This window comes from Salvia hispanica, chromosome 6 (genome assembly GCF_029641045.1).
Source record: "Salvia hispanica isolate PSC_SH4W2 chromosome 6, Shi_PSC_v1, whole genome shotgun sequence".
Taxonomy (NCBI): domain Eukaryota; kingdom Viridiplantae; phylum Streptophyta; class Magnoliopsida; order Lamiales; family Lamiaceae; genus Salvia; species Salvia hispanica.
Window position 1 is genome coordinate 15,861,059 of NC_142697.1, and position 7,928 is coordinate 15,868,986.

General features: G+C 33.0%; 1 long non-coding RNA gene across 2 annotated transcripts; it reads right to left on the bottom strand.

The window, feature by feature from the left end:
• Nucleotides 1-6,327: 6,327 nt before the first annotated feature.
• Nucleotides 6,328-7,928, bottom strand: LOC125206280 (uncharacterized). Of its 2 annotated transcripts, XR_016132532.1 has the most exons (3): nt 7,659-7,928; nt 7,219-7,288; nt 6,328-6,593 (listed from the first exon to the last, which is right to left on the bottom strand). It is a non-coding gene; the product is annotated as an uncharacterized LOC125206280 (long non-coding RNA). The 2 variants fall into 2 exon arrangements; XR_016132531.1 differs by having other exon boundaries at nt 7,219-7,928.

Genomic DNA, 7,928 nt, shown 5'->3' on the forward strand with positions numbered 1-7,928 from the left:
GTGTACTCAATCCTTGATTAAAACTCATCTTTATAGATCCCATAAATTTCACTGATATTATTGTTCATTACTGGTACTGTTCATTATAGTACTGCATCCGTCCACACTGGTATTTTAAGAAATTACTCCCTCCGTCCTACTTTAGGAGTCCCAATCACTTTTTTGCACCCATTTTATAAAAGTAATACTCCCTCCGTCTCCCAAATTTTGACACGGTTTGACCCGGCACGGGTTTTAAGAAGTGTAATGGAAAGTGATTTGAAAAAGTTGGTGGAATGTGGGTCCTACTTTTAAAGTATTAGTTTTATAATAAGATGTGAGTATGAATGGATTAGTGGAATATGAGGTCCACTACAAAAAATGGTAAAAAGTGAAGTGTGTCAAAATTTGGGGAACGGATCGAAATAGTAAACTGTGCCAAAATTTAGGGGACGAAGGGAGTAATAAATAGTTAAAGTGAAGAAATGATAAAATAAGAGAAAGAATAATATTGAGAATAGTCTTCTCTACATTATTCTCTCTCTTACTTTACCATTTCTCCACTGTAGCTATTTATGTTATCATTTTTATACAATGAGTGCAGAAAAGTGATTGGGACATCTAAAGTGGGAGAGAATATTATAAAGAAAAATGAATAGTAAAAATTAGTGAATTGTGGGTCTTACTTTTATACAAAGTACTATTATTACTTTTATAATGTAAAATCCATTTATCAAAAATAATAAAAATGAAATGAAATATTTAATAGACGGATGAAGTCACAGAATAATACTTAAATTTCGAGGATGATATCTTGTACTTACTTCATGGAGTAGTTGGATATGAGTCATAGAATACTATGTGTAGAATAAGAATTGCGTTACTTTATTTAAATTCTGGAAACTATGCAGTCGTATGAGACAAAATTGGAAAGACCGTTTTGTCCTCTTTTGGTGTACTTGTAGCAAATAAAGGTGATGTGGTCACTCTGGCCGCCTTCACACCCTGGCCGCCTTCACACCCCGGCCCGACAGTTTGTGAGGGGGTTCAATCAGGGTACACAACAGCCTGTTAGAGAGGAGGCCTTCAACCCATTGTCCTGACAGTAGCCCATCTCCCAAGGCCTCACACTTGTGCCTGAGAGATGGAAGCTCCCACACGCCAGTAGTGAGATTCGAACCCAGCTCCTTGTAGCAATATCTGCTCCCCCGGAACCAACTGCGTTAAGCCCCTGCGGGCAAATTGGTGTACTGAAAGAGAGACTTCGTTTTTTTTACGAAATAATTGATCGTTTTGGTAAGGAGCGGCTGTCAAATTCTGAATAAGAAGAGAAGAAGAAAGAGAAACAATAACTTTCGGTATAGTAAATGATCCTCTTACTTAGTTTAGGAATACATTCATGATTCACCAGGCCATATACTTTTGCTTTTTAGTTCGACCGTTTGAATCTTTTTACTATATTTTCAATTTAATAGGTCTCTCTACTTTTATTACTCCCTCCATTTAGTAGAAATATCATTTAAGGATAACATATGTTTAATACGTACTACTCCCTCTGTCCTATAAAAGATATCACACTTATGGGATGACACATAATTTTAGCAGATTTTGTTTTGTGTGTTAGATGAAGAGAGAAAATATAATTTTTATATTAATGTGATAGAAAACTTTTTCTAAAAATAGAAGTGTGACATATTTTATGGGACAAACTAAAAAGAAAAGTGTGATATCTTTTGTGAGACGGGGGGAGTAGTTGATAAAGCAAGAGAATAAGAAAAAATAGTTGAAATTATGTAGTGGATAAGAAAATATTTTCTTAAAGAGAGCAGTTAACTTCTCTATTATCTAATTAACCAATTATCATTTATGTTTTAATCAAAATTTATGTCATATACAAATTTTTAGTATCCCGAAAATTAATCTTAGATTCTATCATAATGCATTTTGTTTATGTTGCTTGAATTAACGCACGTCACAACGATGAATTTCCCTTCATCCAATAACAGAAGTTTAACATTCAGCTCTTGTGTGCCACTGTAGCTATTGTTATTCTTGTTATTATTTAATTAACCATATGATTTGCCTTAGATTTATTTGCTATTTTAAAAGTTTTAATGTGTCTGTCAGCCGAATAGAACTCCTAATACTATTGGCCATCTGCAGGGTGAAAATGTTATCGAAGATCTTGGACTAATTCAATTGATTTTTATGAAAGTCGTGCTCCGTATGTATTACTTCCAACATATATAATTGTCATTTTCCTAAAATTAACAAGTAAGATTTCACTGTTATGTGATTAAATTCTGATATAATGCCATAGATATACTGTCAAGCTTATTATTCAACGAAAAACAAAACTGTCAAGCTTATTATTCAAGAACATAATCTCTTATTTTATTTGTTATTTTATGCTTATTTTAATTGAGTAGAGAGTACTCTGATTTAAAGAGAGCAAATAGTTTCCTGCTATCCCTATAGTCCCGACAGTCCCGATAGTCGATAGATCCCCGATCAAGTTCCCAGGATACCATGTACTCCTACTACAAATTGACAAATACTACGTTGGAGGAACTGAAAAACTACGTAATAATAATTTCCAATTTTTTCAAAAATGATAATTCGTTCATTTTTTTATTGTTAAATGAACATAAATTTAAAGATCGCGTCACGGATGACTCAAACCCGAGACCTTTGACCTCAGGTATTATTAAGTTCTCTACATCTTGGCCAACTCACTTAAACTATAATTTGTTCCTATTGCCTGTGCATAGAAGACTATTCGAGTATAATTTTCCTTTCCGAGACATTTGCATCCAATATATTTATCTCATAATAAGATTTAAATACTTCATATGTTTTGATATACTACCTCCGTACGCAAATAATAGGCTAGTTTTACCATTTTTAAGATTAGAACAATTTTAAATATGAAATCTTTTAAACAAATACAAATCATACACATCATTCTAAATGTGTACCTCATAATCCATTAACACTATTTTTACCTTCTTTTCCCGCATTTATTCTTACTATATCAATTATGCATTAAAACTCGTGTATTTACAACTTTATTTATTTTCTGTGGACGAAGTTAGTAACTTTAAAATTTATGTTTATTTACTTATAAAAAAAACCGGTACATACAAACTTCTAGGCCTCGCTAATGGAAGGATCCAGAAATTATAAAATATTTGGGCCTAATCCATTTAGAAAAATTCCTTGAAATAGTAGTACTAGTCAAGTACTAATACTCCCTCTGTCTCCTATATAGCTGAGTCTATTTTCTTTTGGATTATCCTCAGTCATTTATTCTCTCTTCATTTCTCTATCTTTTTTCTTTCTATTTTATTTTTCTTTTACTGAACTCATTCAAAATAATTTTTCTTAAATCTTGTGCCACAAAAAAATACATCTACTACAGAGAGACGGCGGGAGTACATTATATGGTGGTGTTCGATTTGTTAAATAAAACTCCCTTCGTTTCATTTGCCATTTTCGTACATTCCATAGTAGTGGAATAATTTTTCTTTTTAGTAAAAGTCAATAGATTTTTTCTCACTTACTTTACTCTTTCTTACTTTATTATCTCTTACCTCTCTACATTTTTCATTTCTTACTTTATTCTTCCATTATCTAACTAATTTAACATAATTTTTTCTTAAATTACGTGAAAAAGAAATGCCTCCACTACCGCGGAACGAATGGTGTGTCGTATAATAGTGAGATACAATATGTGATAACTACACTGTAATTAATCTCAGGTGAATTAGTTATAAAAGTGAAGGTGATGATTAATCATGAGATATAGTCCTATTTTAGCATTATAAACACGAGCCATATACTATAAGAGATCTAGCTTTTAATAATACCGTTAAACAAGAGATAAGATTATTCATATATTTAATCACTAGTGATCATAAGTATAAAGTGGGACATATCATATCATTATGATATGCCACGTGTTAGGGTCCAGAGTCCAGACAATTGAACTTTTTTATTATATATGAATACCTTTTTTTTTTTTTTTAAAAAATTCAAATATTAATTGGATGTGATTTAATTATACATGGAAATTTCCGGAGTCCGATCCATAAATCAAATGACCACAATTTGATGTATATGTGACTAGTATTATCTAAACCTGTGTTATTTTTTTTATAATATCTATATAAATTTTAACTATATTCAAATTGCGAATATTGTAGAAGTGCCTATGAAATATAGAATAAAAAGTTTTAATGTGTCTGTCGGCCGAATAGAACTCCTACTATTATTGGCTATATCTTCAGGAAAAGAAATGTTGAATCGAAGACCTTGGACTAATGCAATTGAATTTTATAAAAGTCGTGCCCGGCTGCCCGTATCTATTACTACTACAATATGATTGTCATTTTCGTAAAATTAACAACTTAATATTTCACTGTTATGTGATTGATGAACTCTAATATATTGCAATAGATGTAGTGTCAAGCATTTTATTCAACTACGAAGAGCTGTCAAAATTATCTAAATACAAGCATTATCTCTATTTTTTTTTTTTATTATACTCACTTTTTTAATTTTGTTCATTGAAATTTAGTAGAGAAGTATCTTACTTCCTCTGTCCCTAATAATTCGTCACCATTTAACCTGACACGAGTTTTATGAAATGTAATAGAAAGTGGGTTGAAAAAGTTAGTGGTACGTGGGTCTACTTTTATATATTGATTTTGTAATCGAATGTGAGTGGGAATGAGTTAGGGAAATGTGGAGTCTACTAACTAAAATGATAAAAATGAAAGTTGTCAAATTTTTAGGAACAGACCAAAATAGAAATAAGTGACAAATTTTCAGGAATGGAGGGAATACTACTATTTATTACTATTCTCTACTATAGATGTATAATTTGATGGAAGCATGTATTCAGAGATGAAATTTATGTTACAGTACTCTAAGTATGTTTATTATAAAAGCATAATCACCTCAATACAAGAAAAACAGGCTTTTTCTCGAGCACCAAGTGCTCGGAAATATAAGGCAAAATACTTAGAAAATCGAGATATACCGAGCACATTCCTAGCACCGAGAGTGCTCGGCATTCGCTTCGTCAGAATTTTTATACGAGCACCTTAGAGTGCTCGGACATCCGAGCACCCGATTGTGCTCGAAAAATGCAGAGCACATACCAGGTGCTCGTAATATTCCGAGCACTTACATGATTTTCAGATTTTGGAACATGGCGAGCACATACTCAGGTGCTCGGACATCCGAGCAACCGTTTGTGCTCTGCATTTTACCGAGCACTTTGCGTATGCTCGGAAATTCGCAAGTACATGCATATGCTCGGAATTTTCGAGCTGATACTGAAATGTTTCCATTTTCCAAGCACATATAAGTGCTCGGAACAAGTTATTTTTTTGTTTGTTTTTTTTTAATATATTATTTTTTATTATAATTTTTAAATTAATAAAAAAACAAAATTATTGAATTAATAAATAAAGAAAACAAAATTCAAATAACATTAAATTAAATAGTTTTACAATTGTTTTATTATACTATTCCTCCTACAACATTACAATTTGTTTATCCGAATCCATCTACACCTATGTTAAGCTAATCTGAATCCGCTTGCATTTCTCCAATCTGCAAGTTGTATGAGTTTGCGTCCAGAGCCTTTGTCCTAGCGGCAAGGAGCTTAGACATCAATGTATGAGGTGCCGAGTTCGAGCCTCTTAACCTCAGTTGTAAAATCTACACAATAGACAAAACATTAACATAGATATGAAAAAGATTTATATTCTTGCTGGAATTGAATGCAAACAAAGAAGACATACTAAGCAGATAGATAAGGCAACAATCACCTATTATCTCCATGCATCATCCAACTTGGAGAAACATATATTTGACACAAACTTATCATCAAAACCTGAACAAGTAAGGGAAGAGGGATCAGGGCACAATGGTTTGACAGTTCTAATAGATGTTTTACTCTTAAACAAGTTCTTTTTGCGTTAGAGGTTGTGAGTTTCTCCTTCCCAGATACTGTTAAGAAATCTCCATCTTGGTAAGTATTTAGTCTTAAAAGTTTTCTGATAGGATTAGGCTCTATAAATATAAGGCATCTAGGCATGACTATCTTGATTTTTATATTTTATTATCTAATTATGCCCATGTTTTATTTACTATTCTACATAGATCTTAAGAAAAACGGAAGAGATAACTAGTTATCTTCAACTAATGAGGAATAACTTCATTTATAGTTCAACTTAGTTTCTAAAATGTTGATGAGTTATGACAAACTCAGGCATTTTATTTCATCCTAGGTTGTGTTATATTATGTACTCATCCAGCAGTGTTTTGACTGTAGAATCAGAGCATTAACTGGTTCCAATTTGTGAAACCTTAGGATTGTAGTCTATCCCGCAAATGGAAATCTCCTAACATGACTCCATTAAGTATTATACGCATACAATAAAGAGTTTCTCAAAGACTCAAACTAGTCTAAAACTTGTTCAAATGTCTGGGACCAGGGTTGCCTTGAAGCTTGAGAAATCGGCGGTGGAGAAAAGCGGGGGCGGAATAAGGAGAGTGACGGAGAGTGCCAGAGAGCGGTGGAAAAGCAGCAGCTTACCGACCTGAAATAAAATGGAGCAGCTTATGAATAGATGTATTTATTACATTCTGTGGCAAGGGTTCTAACTTAAAGAAAGAGCAAAAGATAACAGAATGCATGACCGAGTTATGATGTCTGATAGTGAGTTAAGCGGAGAGCAGATAATATATGGTGAGTTTAATTTCCATTAGATAAATATATGGTGGCACATAGTATAACCAAAGTGGTAAATAATAAGCTTAGACATCAAACAAACTAAATAATTAATGAGGCTGGAGGCAGTGCATTAAAACTGAAAATCCTTTTGATACAAAGTTATCTAATACAGAGCATAATCTTAACAATGATGATGTGATACTTGGAGGCAGTATAGATTTCATATATCTTCTCACATTACAGTAGCATTAAACCTGAGAACTGAACAGCTAACTATCCAGGCATTAGAAAAGATAACATAATGCAACAATTCAGCCAAATGCAAGTGAGTAAACTCAAGTAAAAAATTATACATGGACAAGTTCAACACAATATGTGAACCTGGTTCAGTTATGCCGGTGCCAAGTTTCTTTGGTCAATCTCATTATCAATTATAATACTATTCAACAACACAAACATGATTTTTAGAGGTAAACAAACAACAACTTTACCTTTATGAATGGCAGAGTGGAAGAGCACAAATATTCCCTCGTTTCAAATCTTCAAGCAAAGCAAACGGATCTGAAATTCAGAATAGCTAATGATAATGTAAAGCAAATAGTCATTAGAGATTATGAATAAATTTTAGCCGAATATCATGCCGAATTCTGAAATCACAAATGAAGAATCAGAGTGCGAGTGAGAGAGGATACGAGATCTTTGCTATGATTTTGAACAATTAATCATGTCTCAAGTTAAATGCCTAAACCTATTAAAACGTAAACGCGTGATATATACAATTCAATCACAATAATGCCTCAATAATCAGATTATTTAACCAGAGTCACAATCCAAACCTCAATAGAATCGGATAGTATAATAGAAATCAATGATACCTCACCGATTCCAATCAAATTTTGAAAAATCAAAAACAGCAATTCCATAACCTCACCGCTCTCGGCTCGATGATCTTCTCGGCTCGATGATCTTCTCCAAATGCTTAAACGTGCTGAACAGTGCGACACTCGTTTGCAGATTCTAAACCGAATGTAATGTCTAAACGGCTAAACGCCACCAAATCAGTCGAATCTCACCGCGGAGAGCTGTTTAACAACAGAGTGGGATGAAGAGTCAGAGAGAGAAGGGAGGTTTAGGTTTGGTCTTTATAGAGGCAATGAAATTTTGAGAGAAATGGTTGCGCTGAAATTAGCTGGTATTTTGC